The sequence below is a fragment of the Oncorhynchus masou genome, unplaced genomic scaffold (assembly GCF_036934945.1).
Source record: "Oncorhynchus masou masou isolate Uvic2021 unplaced genomic scaffold, UVic_Omas_1.1 unplaced_scaffold_1635, whole genome shotgun sequence".
Lineage (NCBI taxonomy): Eukaryota > Metazoa > Chordata > Actinopteri > Salmoniformes > Salmonidae > Oncorhynchus > Oncorhynchus masou.
The window spans coordinates 47,501-65,000 of NW_027006456.1; the positions used below are offsets into that span (position 1 = coordinate 47,501).

At 49.4% G+C, this 17,500-nt stretch overlaps 1 long non-coding RNA gene across 1 annotated transcript in view; it reads right to left on the minus strand.

The window, feature by feature from the left end:
- The window catches only part of LOC135531540 (uncharacterized), a 69,975-nt gene that overhangs the window by 9,710 nt on the left and 42,765 nt on the right, over positions 1–17,500 (minus strand). The gene's annotated exons all lie outside the window — the stretch shown is intronic.

Here is a 17,500-nt window from a genome sequence, read left to right on the forward strand (position 1 = left end):
CCACAGATAACACTGCTACTCCTACTGCTCTCTCTTCGTCCGCCCACGTGTTCTCGCACACCCCGAGAGCTTCTGGTCAGCGGGGTGGTGGCACCGGGATCCTCATCTCTCCCAAGTGGTCATTCTCTCTCTCTCCCCTTACCCATCTATCTATCGCCTCCTTTGAATTCCATGCTGTCACAGTTACCAGCCCTTTCAAGCTTAACATTCTTATCATTTATCGCCCTCCAGGTTCCCTCGGAGAGTTCATCAATGAGCTTGATGCCTTGATAAGCTCCTTTCCTGAGGACGGCTCACCTCTCACAGTCCTGGGCGACTTTAACCTCCCCACGTCTACCTTTGACTCATTCCTCTCTGCCTCCTTCTTTCCACTCCTCTCCTCTTTTGACCTCACCCTCTCACCTTCCCCCTACTCACAAGGCAGGCAATACGCTCGACCTCATCTTTACTAGATGCTGTTCTTCCACTAACCTCACTGCAACTCCCCTCCAAGTCTCCGACCACTACCTTGTATCCTTTTCCCTCTCGCTCTCATCCAACACTTCCCACACTGCCCCTACTCGGATGGTATCGCGCCGTCCCAACCTTCGCTCTCTCTCCCCCGCTACTCTTTCCTCTTCCATCCTATCATCTCTTCCCTCTGCTCATACCTTCTCCAACCTTTCTCCTGACTCTGCCTCCTCAACCCTCCTCTCTTCCCTTTCTGCATCCTTTGACTCTCTATGTCCCCTATCCTCCAGGCCGGCTCGGTCCTCCCCCCGCTCCGTGGCTCGATGACTCATTGCGAGCTCACAGAACAGAGCTCCGGGCAGCCGAGCGGAAATGGAGGAAAACTCGCCTCCCTGCGGACCTGGCATCCTTTCACTCCCTCCTCTCTACATTTTCCTCCTCTGTCTCTGCTGCTAAAGCCACTTTCTACCACTCTAAATTCCAAGCATCTGCCTCTAACCCTAGGAAGCTCTTTGCCACCTTCTCCTCCCTCCTGAATCCTCCTCCCCTCCCCCCTCCTCCCTCTCTGCAGATGACTTCGTCAACCATTTTGAAAAGAAGGTCGACGACATCCGATCCTCGTTTGCTAAGTCAAACGACACCGCTGGTTCTGCTCACACTGCCCTACCCTGTGCTCTGACCTCTTTCTCCCCTCTCTCTCCAGATGAAATCTCGCTTCTTGTGACGGCCGGCCGCCCAACAACCTGCCCGCTCGACCCTATCCCCTCCTCTCTCCTCCAGACCATTTCCGGGGACCTTCTCCCTTACCTCACCTCGCTCATCAACTCATCCCTGACCGCTGGCTACGTCCCTTCCGTCTTCAAGAGAGCGAGAGTTGCACCCCTTCTGAAAAAACCTACACTCGATCCCTCCGATGTCAACAACTACAGACCAGTATCCCTTCTTTCTTTTCTCTCCAAAACTCTTGAACGTGCCGTCCTTGGCCAGCTCTCCCGCTATCTCTCTCAGAATGACCTTCTTGATCCAAATCAGTCAGGTTTCAAGACTAGTCATTCAACTGAGACTGCTCTTCTCTGCATCACGGAGGCGCTCCGCACTGCTAAAGCTAACTCTCTCTCCTCTGCTCTCATCCTTCTAGACCTATCGGCTGCCTTCGATACTGTGAACCATCAGATCCTCCTCTCCACCCTCTCCGAGTTGGGCATCTCCCGGCGCGGCCCACGCTTGGATTGCGTCCTACCTGACAGGTCGCTCCTACCAGGTGGCGTGGCGAGAATCTGTCTCCTCGCCACGCGCTCTCACCACTGGTGTCCCCCAGGGCTCTGTTCTAGGCCCTCTCCTATTCTCGCTATACACCAAGTCACTTGGCTCTGTCATAACCTCACATGGTCTCTCCTATCATTGCTATGCAGACAACACACAATTAATCTTCTCCTTTCCCCCTTCTGATGACCAGGTGGCGAATCGCATCTCTGCATGTCTGGCAGACATATCAGTGTGGATGACGGATCACCACCTCAAGCTGAACCTCGGCAAGACGGAGCTGCTCTTCCTCCCGGGGAAGGACTGCCCGTTCCATGATCTCGCCATCACGGTTGACAACTCCATTGTGTCCTCCTCCCAGAGCGCTAAGAACCTTGGCGTGATCCTGGACAACACCCTGTCGTTCTCAACCAACATCATGGCGGTGGCCCGTTCCTGTAGGTTCATGCTCTACAACATCCGCAGAGTACGACCCTGCCTCACACAGGAAGCGGCGCAGGTCCTAATCCAGGCACTTGTCATCTCCCGTCTGGATTACTGCAACTCGCTGTTGGCTGGGCTCCCTGCCTGTGCCATTAAACCCCTACAACTCATCCAGAACGCCGCAGCCCGTCTGGTGTTCAACCTTCCCAAGTTCTCTCACGTCACCCCGCTCCTCCGCTCTCTCCACTGGCTTCCAGTTGAAGCTCGCATCCGCTACAAGACCATGGTGCTTGCCTACGGAGCTGTGAGGGGAACGGCACCGCAGTACCTCCAGGCTCTGATCAGGCCCTACACCCAAACAAGGACACTGCGTTCATCCACCTCTGGCCTGCTCGCCTCCCTACCATTGAGGAAGTACAGTTCCCGCTCAGCCCAGTCAAAACTGTTCGCTGCTCTGGCCCCCCAATGGTGGAACAAACTCCCTCACGACGCCAGGACAGCGGAGTCAATCACCACCTTCCGGAGACACCTGAAACCCCACCTCTTCAAGGAATACCTAGGATAGGATAAGTAATCCTTCTCACCCCCCCCCTTAATGATTTAGATGCACTATTGTAAAGTGGCTGTTCCACTGGATGTCAGAAGGTGAATTCACCAATTTGTAAGTCGCTCTGGATAAGAGCGTCTGCTAAATGACTTAAATGTAAATGTAAATGGTAGTGGACCAGTGTCAACATGACTGAGAGGACATATGACATGGTATGAAAGACAAAACAAAACAAGATGGGAAATATTATCGACATTACTTTGCACTTTTCACTGGCTGTCCCTCAGGTTGTGGCAGGAGGACACATATTTGGCTGCCAAAACTGCACATTTTGGCTTTTCACCCAATAAATATTTGATTTTTTTCTTCATCCTTTATAGTTTCAAATTCTTTGTATTGAATTATAATTTTGGGAAAGAAATATTCTCTTTGGTCTGAGTATTTATCACAGTGTAGTAGGAAATGCAGCTCTGTCTCTACCTCTCCCCTGGAGCAGAGTGAGCCACAGCCTGTCCTCTCTGGGTAGCCAGGTTTCTTTCTCTCTCTCTCTCTCTCTCTCTCTGTCTCTCAATTTCAATTCAATTCAAGGGCTTTCTTGGCATGGGTAACATGTGTTAACATTGCCAAAGCAAGTAAGGTAGATAATATATAAAGTGAAATAAACAATAAAAATTAACAGTAGACATCACACATACAGAAGTTTCAAAACAATAAAGACATTACAAATGTCATATTATATCTCTCTCTCTCTCTCTCTCTCTCTCTCTCGCTATCATTCTCCCTCTCCATCTTTCACCCTCTCTCTCGCTCTCTCTCTTCCTACCCCTGTCTCTCTCGAGGCGCATCCTGACATTATGACATAGAATCTGGTCTAATCTGCAATGATCTGATTACACTACGGTAGTGTCCCTAATGTTCCCCTGCTCCCTATACAGGACACCACTACTGACCAGGGTCCGTCGGGTGTCCCGTAAGGTGTACCCGTAGGGTGTCCCATAAGTTGTCCCGTAATGTGTCCCATAAGGTATCCCGTAGGGTGTCCCACAAGGTATCCCGTAGGGTGTCCCATAAGGTATCCCGTAGGGTGTCCCATAAGGTGTTCCCGTAGGGTGTCCCATAAGGTATCCCGTAGGGTGTCCCACAAGGTATCCCGTAGGGTGTCCCATAAGGTGTTCCCGTAGGGTGTCCCACAAGGTATCCCGTAGGGTGTCCCACAAGGTATCCCGTAGGGTGTCCCACAAGGTATCCCGTAGGGTGTCCCACAAGGTATCCCATAGGGTGTCCCACAAGGTATCCCGTAGGGTGTCCCACAAGGTATCCCGTAGGGTGTCCCACAAGGTATCCCGTAGGGTGTCCCATAAGGTATCCTGTGGGGTGTCCCAAAAGGTATCCCGTAGTGTGTCCCACAAGGTATCCCGTAGGGTGTCCCACAAGGTATCCCATAGGGTGTCCCACAAAGTATCCCGTAGGGTGTCCCACAAGGTATCCCGTAGGGTGTCCCATAAGGTATCCCGTAGGGTGTCCCATAAGGTATCCTGTAGGGTGTCCCAAAAGGTATCCCGTAGGGTGTCCCACAAGGTATCCCGTAGGGTGTCCCATAAGGTATCCTGTGGGGTGTCCCAAAAGGTATCCCGTAGTGTGTCCCACAAGGTATCCCGTAGGGTGTCCCACAAGGTATCCCATAGGGTGTCCCACAAAGTATCCCGTAGGGTGTCCCACAAGGTATCCCGTAGGGTGTCCCATAAGGTATCCCGTAGGGTGTCCCATAAGGTATCCTGTAGGGTGTCCCAAAAGGTATCCCGTAGTGTGTCCCACAAGATATCCCGTAGGGTGTCCCACAAGGTATCCCATAGGGTGTCCCACAAAGTATCCCGTAGGGTGTCCCACAAGGTATCCCGTAGGGTGTCCCAAAAGGTATCCCGTAGGGTGTCCCAAAAGGTATCCCGTAGGGTGTCCCACAAGGTATCCAATAGGGTGTCCCACAAGGTATCCCGTAGGGTGTCCCACAAGGTATCCCATAGGGTGTCCCACAAGGTATCCCGTAGGGTGTCCCACAAGGTATCCCATAGGGTGTCCCACAAGGTATCCCGTAGGGTGTCCCACAAGGTATCCCATAGGGTGTCCCACAAGGTATCCCGTAGGGCACATATGTCAGAGTCAAGGCCCGCGGGCCACATCCGGCCCACGAGAAGGTTTTTTACGGCCCCTGGGATGATCTTGATTTATTATTAGAACCGGCCCGCAGACCGCAGCAAGCCGGCAGCCCGCAGATCTTTTACACGCACCAATACTACATTTCCCACAATGCAACGGTGACGCACCGAGCAGTAGGCTGCTTCATTTCAATATTTATTGGCACAGCAGTCGTCAGCATCACAGTAAAATTAACTTTCAGATACCCATCAAAAATGGCAAAACTGAAGCGTTGTGCGTTAAAGCCTTGAAAATGGAGCATGTAATGAGCATCATCACGCGCACAGTTAACTTTATCAGAGCCAAAGGTTTGAATCACCGCCAGTTCAAGGCATTTCTGACGGAGTTAGAAACGGAGCATGGTGATTTGCCTTATCACACAGAGGTGCGATGGCTAAGCCAGGGAAAGGTGCTTCAAAGATGTTTCGAGCTTCGTGAGGAGATTTGTCTGTTCTTGGACAGCAAAGGGAAAGACACAACACAACTCCGAGACGAAATGTTTCTGTGTGAAATGGCTTTTCTGTGTGACATTACGAGTCATCTGAATGCAATGAACTTGCAGCTGCAGGGTCGGGATCATGTCATCTCTGATATGTACAGTACAGTGAAGGCATTTAAAACCAAACTGACTCTGTGGGAGACGCAGATGCGGAAAGAAAATTTGAGCCACTTTCCCAGCTGCCAGACCATGAAAGAGAAGCTCTCTACCAGTGCGTTCCCGAGCGCACAGTTGGCTGATAAAATAGGTATGCTTGCCGCTGACTTTCGACGCCGATTTGCTGACTTTGAAGCACAAAAAAGCAGGTTGGAACTGCTCGGTAACCCATTTGCTGTTGACGTGGAAAGCTCACCACCAAACCTCCAAATGGAGTTGATTGACCTCCAATGCAATGATGCACTGAGGGCAAAATATGCGGCAGTGGGTGCTGCGGAGTTCGCCCGTTTCCTCCCCGACACAATGCCCCAGCTGCGCATCCAGGCTGCTCAAACGTTGTCTATGTTTGGCAGCACATACCTGTGTGAACAACTTTTTTCTTTGATGAACCTGAACAAAACATCACACAGAAGTCGACTTACTGCTGAACACCTCCACTCAATTCTGAGGATTTCCTCAGCTCAGAGCCTTACCCCGAACATTGATGAACTTGTGGAAAAGATGGGACACCACCAAGTATCACCCTCAACCTCAAACAAGTGAACATTACTGTGCAATCACATATTTAGAGTTTTTACTCAGTTCAAGTTTAAAAGTTAAAGTTTAATATTTGTTTTCACTGCATGTTACTTCTCCTTAAACAAAGTGTTGTTTTTGATTAATAGATTTTTGCACTTTATTTTATTGTATTTCAATCCAATTATATTTTAAAAATATTTCAGTTGAGTGGATGATAGAAAATTGCTATTATTGTTTTTTTCTTTGAAGTAAATTTAGCCCACTTTTGCTAAAATAGAAAATATAGGCTACTGATGGTGCCTTGAATACCGGTTTCTTTCATTTAATGTTCATGTTATGGGGATTTTTATATAAAGGAAATTTGTCTTTTGTGTCTGTTGAAAATTAAAGATTACTGACAGAGCCATAAGAAAATATTGCTTTATTTATCTGATCATATTGGAATATATTTGTTAGGTTTTCAGTAGGTTCAATTAGGTTCACTAGACTATATGCGTCATTTAAAAATTTTTCAATGAACATTCGAACAGTCCGGCCCTCGGCTTGTAGCTAAATTTTTTATTTGGCCCTCCGTCCATTTGACTTTGACACCCCTGCCGTAGGGTGTCCCACAAGGTATCCCGTAGGGTGTCCCACAAGGTATCCCGTAGGGTGTCCCACAAGGTATCCCATAGGGTGTCCCACAAGGTATCCCGTAGGGTGTCCCACAAGGTATCCCGTAGGGTGTCCCACAAGGTATCCCGTAGGGTGTCCCATAAGGTATCCTGTAGGGTGTCCCAAAAGGTATCCCGTAGTGTGTCCCACAAGGTATCCCGTAGGGTGTCCCACAAGGTATCCCATAGGGTGTCCCACAAAGTATCCCGTAGGGTGTCCCACAAGGTATCCCGTAGGGTGTCCCATAAGTTGTCCCGTAGGGTGTCCCATAAGGTATCCCGTAGGGTGTCCCACAAGGTATCCCGTAGGGTGTCCCACAAGGTATCCCGTAGGGTGTCCCATAAGGTATCCCATAGTGTGTCCCACAAGGTATCCCGTAGGGTGTCCCACAAGGTATCCCGTAGGGTGTCCCACAAGGTATCCCGTAGGGTGTCCCATAAGGTGTTCCCGTAGGGTGTCCCATAAGGTATCCTGTAGGGTGTCCCACAAGGTATCCCGTAGGGTGTCCCACAAGGTATCCCGTAGGGTGTCCCACAAGGTATCCCATAAGGTGTCCCATAAGGTGTCCCACAAGGTGTCCCACAAGGTGTCCCATAAGGTATCCCATAAGGTGTCCCATAAGGTGTCCCATAAGGTGTCCCATAAGGTGTCCCATAAGTTGTCCCATAAGGTGTCCCCATAGGGTGTCCCATAAGGTGTCCCATAAGGTGTCCCATAAGGTGTTCCCGTAGGGTGTCCCATAAGGTGTCCCATAAGGTGTTCCCGTAGGGTGTCCCATAAGGTGTCCCATAAGGTGTTCCCGTAGGGTGTCCCATAAGGTGTCCCGTAAGGTGTTCCCGTAGGGTGTCCCATAAGGTGTCCCATAAGGTGTTCCCGTAGGGTGTCCCATAAGGTGTCCCATAAGGTGTTCCCGTAAGGTGTCCCATAAGGTGTCCCATAAGGTGTTCCCGTAGGGTGTCCCATAAGGTGTCCCATAAGGTGTCCCATAAGGTGTCCCATAAGGTGTCCCACAAGGTGTCCCATAAGGTGTTCCCGTAGGGTGTCCCCGTAGGGTGTCCCGTAAGGTGTTCCCATAGGGCTCTGATCAACAGTAGCGCACCATATAGAGAATAGGGTCCCATCCTATAGCTGCTGTTGTCATGGCCACTACCTGCCTCTTTGTTGGGGCTTCCCAATTAATTAAAGGTGTCAACCATTTTTCTAGCTGACAAATGAACGTCCACTCACATTTAACAGACCTTGTTACACAAGTCCTCTTACAACCCAGAGAGAGATGAATGATGAATGAATGATGACACCATCTCATCTCTCTGTTTTAAAGGACAGGGATGTCAGTAGTCCAGAGATGTCACATCATTACAGTCTCTGTGTGTCTCTCTCTGTGTGTCTCCTCTCCCGCTCTGTGTGTGTCTCTCTCTCTGTGTGTCTCTCTCTACCGCTCTGTGTGTGTCTCTCTCTCTGTGTGTCTCTCTCTCTGTGTGTGTCTCTCCCTCTCTGTGTCTCTCCCTCTCTGTGTCTCTCTCTCTGTGTGTCTCTCTCTGTGTGTCTCCTCTCACGCTCTGTGTGTGTCTCTCTCTCTGTGTGTCTCTCTCTCCCGCTCTGTGTGTCTCTCTCTCTCTGTGTGTCTCTCTCTGTGTCTGTGTCTCTCCCTCTCTGTGTCTCTCTCTGTGTCTCCCTCTCCCTCTCTGAGTGTCTCTCTCTATGTGTGTCTCTCTTTCTGTGTGTGTCTCTCCCTCTGTGTGTCTCTCTCTCTGTGTGTCTCTCTCTGTGTCTGTGTCTCTCCCTCTCTGTGTCTCTCCCTCTCTGTGTCTCCCTCTCTCTCTCTCTCTCTCTCTCTCTCTCTCTGTCTCTCTCTCCCTCTGTGTCTCTCTCTCCCTCTCCGTGTCTCTCTCCCTGTGTGTCTCTCTCCCTCTCTCTCTGTGTGTGTCTCTCTCTCTCCCTCTGTCTCTCTGTGTATGTGTGTCTCTCTCCCTCTCTCTCTCTGTGTGTGTCTCTCTCTCTCCCTCTCTGTGTGTCTCTCTCTCTCTCCCTCTGTCTCTCTCCCTCGCTCTCTTTCTGTGTCTCTTTCTCTCTCTCTCTGTGTTTCTCTCTCTCCCTCTGTGTGTCTTTCTCCCTTTCTCTCTCTGTGTGTCTCTCTCCCTCTCTCTGTGTGTGTGTCTCTCTCCCTCTCTCTCTGTGTGTGTCTCTCTCCCTCTCTCTCTCTCTCTCTGTGTGTCTCTCTCCCTCTCTATCTGTGTGTGTCTTTCTGAGTGTGTCTTTCTCTCTCTCTCATTTCAAGAGGTTGATGTTTTTGTTAGGTTTTATAGGCCATGGTCTGATGGCAAGAGGAGAGCACTGAAGACAGATCTTTCTTTTTTAAAAGCACATTTGGTCCACAGACCATTTCCTTATGAGAGTCTCTCTCTCTATGGTATAGTATGGCAGGTGACCTGGGGCTTCTCCCATGTGGGCCCCATCCCTTGGTTTCACACCCCAGTGGGATCGCATGGCCCTGGGTTAGGTGTTTAGGCAAACCCCAGGCCTCTGGGGCCTAGCTACCCTGTTCCATTCACTATTATATACACAGGGGCGTGCACACACACATACACACATTCTCTCTCTCATACTCGCTCTCACACTCAAACACACACACTCACACACACTTCCCCAGAAACACACAACACACAGAGGGGCAAGGAGAGGGAGGGAGGGAGGGAGAGTGGGAGGGGGAGAGGGAGAGGAGGGGGGGGAGAGGAGAGAGAGGGAGAGGGGGAGAGGGAGAGAAGGAGAGGAGCGAGGGAATGGAGAGAAGGAGAGAGGGAGAGGAGAGAGGGAGATGAGAGAGGGAGAGGAGAGGGGGAGAGGGGAGAGGAGGGAGGGGAGAGGAGAGAGGGAGAGGGGGGAGAGGAGAGAGGGGGAGAGGAGGAGAGAAGGAGAGGAGCGAGGGAATGGAGAGAAGGAGAGAGGGAGAGGAGAGAGGGAGAGTAGGAGGGGGAGAGGGAGAGGAGAGAGGGGGAGAGGAGAGAGGAGAGAGGGGGAGGGGGAGGGGGGAGAGGAGGGGGGAGAGGAGCGAGGGAATGGAGAGAAGGAGAGAGGGAGAGGAGAAAGGGGGAGTAGGAGGGGGAGAGGGGAGAGGAGAGAGGGGGAGAGGGGAGAGGAGAGAGGAGAGAGGGGGAGAGGAGAGAGGGGGAGAGGAGAGGGAAAGAGGGGGAGAGGAGAGAGGGGGGGTCCCTTTGCAAAGTGTCTCCCTGCTCCAACATGCAGGTCTGACTGACACACACACAGTTTCAATGTGGCTCTGACTCTCAGGCTTCTTTAATACAGCTAATGCCAGACTGCTGTTTCACCTGTCCTAAACCCAGACTACTGTTTTCTCCTGTCCTAAACCCAGACTGCTGTTTCACCTGTCCTAAACCCAGACTACTGTTTTCACCTGTCCCTTCTAAACCCAGACGGCTGTTTTCACCTGTCCTAAATCCAGACTGCTGTTTTTCGCCTGTCCTAAACCCAGACTACTGTTTTCACCTGTCCCTTCTAAACCCAGACTACTGTTTTCAGCTGTCCCTTCTAAACCCAGACTACTGTTTTTCACCTGTCCCTTCTAAACCCAGACTGCTGTTTTCACCTGTCCCTTCTAAACCCAGACTACTGTTTTCACCTGTCCCTTCTAAACCCAGACTACTGTTTTCACCTGTCCCTTCTAAGCCCAGACTACTGTTTTCACCTGTCCCTTCTAAACCCAGACTGCTGTTTTTCACCTGTCCCTTCTAAACCCAGACGGCTGTTTTCACCTGTCCCTTCTAAGCCCAGACTACTGTTTTCACCTGTCCCTTCTAAACCCAGACTACTGTTTTCACCTGTCCCTTCTAAACCCAGACGGCTGTATTACCTGTCCTAAACCCAGACTGCTGTTTTCATCTGTCCCTTCTAAACCCAGTCGGCTGTTTTCACCTGTCCTATACCCAGACTACTGTTTTCACCTGTCCCTTCTAAACCCAGACTACTGTTTGTCACCTGTCCCTTCTAAACCCAGACTACTGTTTTCACCTGTCCCTTCTAAACCCAGACTACTGTTTTTCACCTGTCCCTTCTAAACCCAGACTGCTGTTTGTCACCTGTCCCTTCTAAACCCAGACTACTGTTTTCACCTGTCCCTTCTAAACCCAGACTGCTGTTTTCACCTGTCCCTTCTAAACCTAGACTACTGTTTTCACCTGTCCCTTCTAAACCCAGACTACTGTTTGTCACCTGTCCCTTCTAAACCCAGACTACTGTTTTCACCTGTCCCTTCTAAACCCAGACGGCTGTTTTCACCTGTCCCTTCTAAACCCAGACTGCTGTTTTTTAAACCAGCAACAAGCAGAAAGAGAAGAGACAGAACCAGAGGCAAAACATTCTGTTGAAACATGATTGTGTTTATCTCTGAACACAAGCTACACACACCTACTCCATAACAACTTTCAATGTAAATATACTAAATTAAACATTTTCTTGATGAGTAATTATGGAAAGAGAATCATCGTGAAGTGAATACTCATCTGTGGAGATATGTAATTAGATTGTGTAATTAAAGGTAATTCTTTAAAGACAATAACAACCGTTTTAAGTAGCGATGTGAGCAGAGAGTTTAATGGCAGCTGTACGGTACTCTGACAGTGTCTGATTGGTAATTTATATTGTGAAGAGGGAAAAACAAAGCTTAAGTCCATCAGTAATTAGTGTTCATTCACTGTTCCTTGTTGTGCTTAAAGATCTCATTAAATACCTTTAGGAATGAAACGCGCTTTTAATATCTATTTTAATACGTTTTGCTCCGACATCTATAGTACATGCTCTAGTAATGACACCTGAGTCATTTACATGCGATTTCATTACATTCACCTTGTTACCTGGTTATAAGCTGGTTTATGTGTGTGAGGATGGAGTGTGTTTGTGTGTGTGTGTGTCCTGCATCCTTGCCTGCGCATGTGTGTGTATGTATATATGTGTGTGTGTGTGTGTGTGTGTGTGTGTGTGTGTGTGTGTGTGTGTGTGTGTGTGTGTGTGTGTGTGTGTGTGTGTGTGTGTGTGTGTGTGTGTGTGTGTGTGTGTGTGTGTGTGTGTGTGTGTGTGTGTGTGTGTGACCGAGCCCTCTCATGCATATTCACTTCAGTGGGAGGCCTGCTGACATACCCATAGGTGACGGTAAAAATGTCACTGGAAATGTGACTGCTCTCTGAGCGGCTCCGAGCTGCGTTTCCCTGCTAAGGGTCAACACCACAGGGCCCCTGACACGCTGGAAAATGCCCCGGCCCGGGGCCCCCAACACGGCATTCAACTATAACATCTACCCCCTCTCCTCCCTCCTTCCCTTCCTCCATCCTCTAGCCTCGACACACACACACACACCAGATATACACACCAGACACACACACACACCAGATATACACACCAGACACACACACACACCAGATATACACACCAGACACACACACACACCAGATATACACACCAGACACACACACACACACCAGATATACACACCAGACACACACACACCAGATATACACACCAGACACACACCAGATATACACACCAGACACACACACACACCAGATATACACACCAGACACACACACACCAGACACACACACACCAGATATACACACCAGACACACACACACACCAGACACACACACACACCAGACACACACACACCAGACACACACACACCAGATATACACACCAGACACACACACCAGACACACACTCCAGACACACACACACCAGACACACACACACCAGATATACACACCAGACACACACACACACCAGATATACACACCAGACACACACACCAGACACACACACCAGACACACACACACACCAGACACACACACACCAGATATACACACCTGACACACACACACACACACACACCAGATATACACACACACACACACTCTACCAGGAATCCCATCATAATGTATCATTTTACCTCCCCCTCCAAGTCACTGGACAACAGAGAGAGACTAGAGAGGGTCAAATGAAAGGCCATGAATTGAACCTTTCATGTTGAGGCCTTTCACTGTGTGACTCTTGATTTGTTCCTTTGTGTTTCATCGTTTCTTTATTTTCTAATCAGAAGATAGAGGGTTGTGTTGGTTCAAACCGGAACCCTTGTTGAGGAACTCTGATTCTGAGAGAGAGAGGGGAGAGGGACAACACACAGTCTATCATTCTGTCTCCCTCTCCCTCTCCCTCCCCCTCTCCCTCCCCCTCTCCCTCTCCCTCTCCCTCTCCCTCTCCCTCTCCCTCTCCCTCTCCCTCTCCCTCTCCCTCCCCCTCTCCCTCTCCCTCTCCCTCTCCCTCCCCCTCTCCCTCCCTCTCAGAAAGCTTTTGACACCTTTCAGGAAACAACCTCAAGCCAAGAGCACTTAGGTTTCAGGGTGAGTATCAGAGTGTGGTTTAGGGTGGGTATCAGGGTGGGTATCAGGGTGAGTATCAGGGTGAGTATCAGGGTGGGTATCAGGGTGGGTATCAGGGTGGGTATCAGAGTGGGTATCAGAGTGTGGTTTAGGGAGGGTATCACGGTGGGTATCAGGGTGGGTATCAGAGTGGGTATCAGGGTGGGTATCAGGGTGAGTGTCAGGGTGGGTATCAGGGTGAGTATCAGGGTGAGTATCAGGGTGGGTATCAGGGTGGGTATCAGGGTGAGTATCAGGGTGGGTATCAGGGTGGGTATCAGGGTGGGTATCAGGGTGGGTATCAGGGTGAGTATCAGGGTGGGTATCAGGGTGGGTATCAGGGTGAGTATCAGGGTGAGTATCAGGGTGAGTATCAGGGTGGGTATCAGGGTGAGTATCAGGGTGGGTATCAGGGTGAGTATCAGGGTGAGTATCAGGGTGAGTATCAGGGTGGGTATCAGGGTGAGTATCAGGGTGGGTATCAGGGTGAGTATCAGGGTGAGTATCAGGGTGGGTATCAGGGTGAGTATCAGGGTGGGTTTCAGGGTGAGTATCAGGGTGGGTATCAGGGTGAGTATCAGGGTGAGTATCAGGGTGAGTATCAGGGTGAGTATCAGGGTGGGTATCAGGGTGGGTATCAGGGTGAGTATCAGGGTGGGTATCAGGGTGAGTATCAGGGTGGGTATCAGGGTGAGTATCAGGGTGGGTTTCAGGGTGAGTATCAGGGTGGGTATCAGGGTGAGTATCAGGGTGAGTATCAGGGTGAGTATCAGGGTGGGTATCAGGGTGGGTATCAGGGTGGGTATCAGGGTGGGTATCAGGGTGAGTGTCAGGGTGAGTATTAGAGAGTGGTTCAGGGTGGGTATCAGGGTGAGTATCAGGGTGGGTATCAGGGTGGGTTTCAGGGTGAGTATCAGGGTGGGTATCAGGGTGAGTGTCAGGGTGGGTATCAGGGTGGGTATCAGGGTGAGAATCAGGGTGAGTATCAGGGTGAGTGTCAGGGTGAGTATCAGGGTGGGTATCAGGGTGAGTATCAGAGAGTGGTTCAGGGTGGGTATCAGGGTGAGTATTAGAGAGTGGTTCAGGGTGGGTATCAGGGTGGGTATCAGGGTGAGTGTCAGGGTGAGTATCAGGGTGGGTATCAGGGTGAGTATCAGAGAGTGGTTCAGGGTGGGTATCAGGGTGAGTATTAGAGAGTGGTTCAGGGTGAGTATCAGGGTGAGTATCAGGGTGAGTATCAGGGTGAGTGTCAGGGTGGGTATCAGGGTGATTATCGGAGAGTGGTTCAGGGTGGGTATCAGGGTGAGTATCAGGGTGAGTATCAGGGTGGGTATCAGGGTGAGTGTCAGGGTGGGTATCAGGGTGAGTATCAGGGTGAGTGTCAGGGTGGGTATCAGGGTGATTATCGGAGAGTGGTTCAGGGTGGGTATCAGGGTGAGTGTCAGGGTGAGTATCAGGGTGGGTATCAGGGTGAGTGTCAGGGTGGGTATCAGGGTGAGTATCAGGGTGGGTATCAGGGTGGGTATCAGGGTGAGTGTCAGGGTGAGTATCAGAGAGTGGTTCAGGGTGGGTATCAGGGTGAGTATCAGGGTGAGTGTCAGGGTGAGTATCAGGGTGAGTGTCAGGGTGAGTATCAGGGTGAGTATCAGGGTGGGTATCAGGGTGGGTATCAGGGTGGGTATCAGGGTGAGTGGCAGGGTGAGTATCAGGGTGGGTATCAGGGTGGGTATCAGGGTGAGTGTCAGGGTGAGTATTTTGTCTCTCGTGGCCAAAGCTACAGGACCCTACAAGAGACTGTGGGTTAACAGAACCAGAGAACATAAAGCTGTCCTCTTCTGCTCGCTCATTTTCCACATGGTGACTATCAGCACGGCGGAGCCCCTGATAAGAGAGACCCGCCCCCCCCATCTCAGCCTATCAGCTTGTTAGAGCCCCTGATAAGCCCTGTAATAGGCAGAGACCCGCCCCCCTCCCCCTCCCCCCATCTCAGCCTATCAGCTTGTTAGAGCCCCTGATAAGCCCTGTAATAGGCAGAGACCCGCCCCCCTCCCCCCTCCCCCCATCTCAGCCTATCAGCTTGTTAGAGCCCCTGATAAGCCCTGTAATAGGCAGAGACCCGCCCCCTCCCCCTCCCCCCATCTCAGCCTATCAGCTTGTTAGAGCCCCTAATAAGCCCTGTAATAGGCAGAGACCCGCCCCCTCCCCCTCCCTCCCATCTCAGCCTATCAGCTTGTTAGAGCCCCTGATAAGCCCTGTAATAGGCAGAGACCCGCCCCCTCCCCCTCCCTCCCATCTCAGCCTATCAGCTTGTTAGAGCCCCTGCTAAGAGAGACCCGCCCCCACTCCCCCCATCTCAGCCTATCAGCGTGTTAGAGCTGAAGTATAGCAGCTAGATAATACAGGAAGGTTAGCCACGTCGTTAATAATAGCAGCCCTAAGCTTCCCATGCTCTGGTGTAGAGGAAGGAGGGTGGAAGGAGCATTACAGGGGTGTATGGTGTAGTTAGCACACAGAGAGGTGGAAGTTAGGCTTCGGTAGATGCTGTTAGAGTAGGGAACTGACAGGGTTGGCTAGCAGGGTTTGGTGTCAATTCCATTCCAATTCAATTAGGAGTTTCCCCATTTCTGAAGTAGAGTTTCAATTTGCTTCCTGAATTGACTGAATCTGACAGGTAGATTACTGAATAATAGATACTAGCTGTCTGGTGCAGTAATGTACTGAATAACAGATACTAGCTGTCTGGTGCAGTAATGTACTGAATAACAGATACTAGCTGTCTGGTGCAGTAATGTACTGAATAACAGACACTAGCTGTCTGGTACAGTAATGTACTGAATAACAGATACTAGCTGTCTGGTGCAGTAATGTACTGAATAACAGACACTAGCTGTCTGGTGCAGTAATGTACTGAATAACAGATACTAGCTGTCTGGTGCAGTAATGTACTGAATAATAGATACTAGCTGTCTGGTGCAGTAATGTACTGAATAACAGATACTAGCTGTCTGGTGCAGTAATGTACTGAATAACAGATACTAGCTGTCTAGTACAGTAATGTAGCAGAGTACTGAATAACAGACACTAGCTGTCTGGTACAGTAATGTACTGGATAACAGATACTAGCTGTCTAGTACAGTAATGTACTGAATAACAGATACTAGCTGTCTGGTGCAGTAATGTAGCAGAGTACTGAATAACAGATACTAGCTGTCTAGTACAGTAATGTAGCAGAGTACTGAATAACAGATACTAGCTGTCTGGTACAGTAATGTAGCAGAGTACTGAATAACAGATACTAGCTGTCTGGTACAGTAATGTAGCAGAGTACTGAATAACAGATACTAGCTGTCTGGTACAGTAATGTACTGAATAACAGATACTAGCTGTCTGGTACAGTAATGTACTGAATAACAGATACTAGCTGTCTGGTACAGTAATGTAACAGAGTACTGAATAACAGATACTAGCTGTCTGGTACAGTAATGTACTGAATAACAGATACTAGCTGTCTAGTACAGTAATGTACTGAATAACAGATACTAGCAGTCTGGTACAGTAATGTACTGAATAACAGATACTAGCTGTCTAGTACAGTAATGTAGCAGAGTACTGAATAACAGATACTAGCTGTCTGGTGCAGTAATGTACTGAATAACAGATACTAGCTGTCTAGTACAGTAATGTACTGAATAACAGATACTAGCTGTCTGGTACAGTAATGTACTGAATAACAGATACTAACTGTCTGGTGCAGTAATGTACTGAATAACAGATACTAGCTGTCTAGTACAGTAATGTAACAGAGTACTGAATAACAGACACTAGCTGTCTGGTACAGTAATGTAACAGAGTACTGAATAACAGATACTAGCTGTCTGGTGCAGTAATGTACTGAATAACAGATACTAGCTGTCTGGTGCAGTAATGTACTGAATAACAGATACTAGCTGTCTGGTGCAGTAATGTACTGAATAACAGATACTAGCTGTCTGGTACAGTAATGTACTGAATAACAGATACTAGCTGTCTGGTACAGTAATGTACTGAATAACAGATACTAGCTGTCTGGTACAGTAATGTACTGAATAACAGATACTAGCTGTCTGGTACAGTAATGTACTGAATAACAGATACTAACTGTCTGGTGCAGTAATGTAGCAGAGTACTGAATAACAGATACTAGCTGTCTGGTACAGTAATGTACTGAATAACAGATACTAGCTGTCTGGTACAGTAATGTACTGAATAACAGATACTAGCTGTCTGGTACAGTAATGTACTGAATAACAGATACTAGCTGTCTAGTACAGTAATGTACTGAATAACAGATACTAACTGTCTGGTGCAGTAATGTAGCAGAGTACTGAATA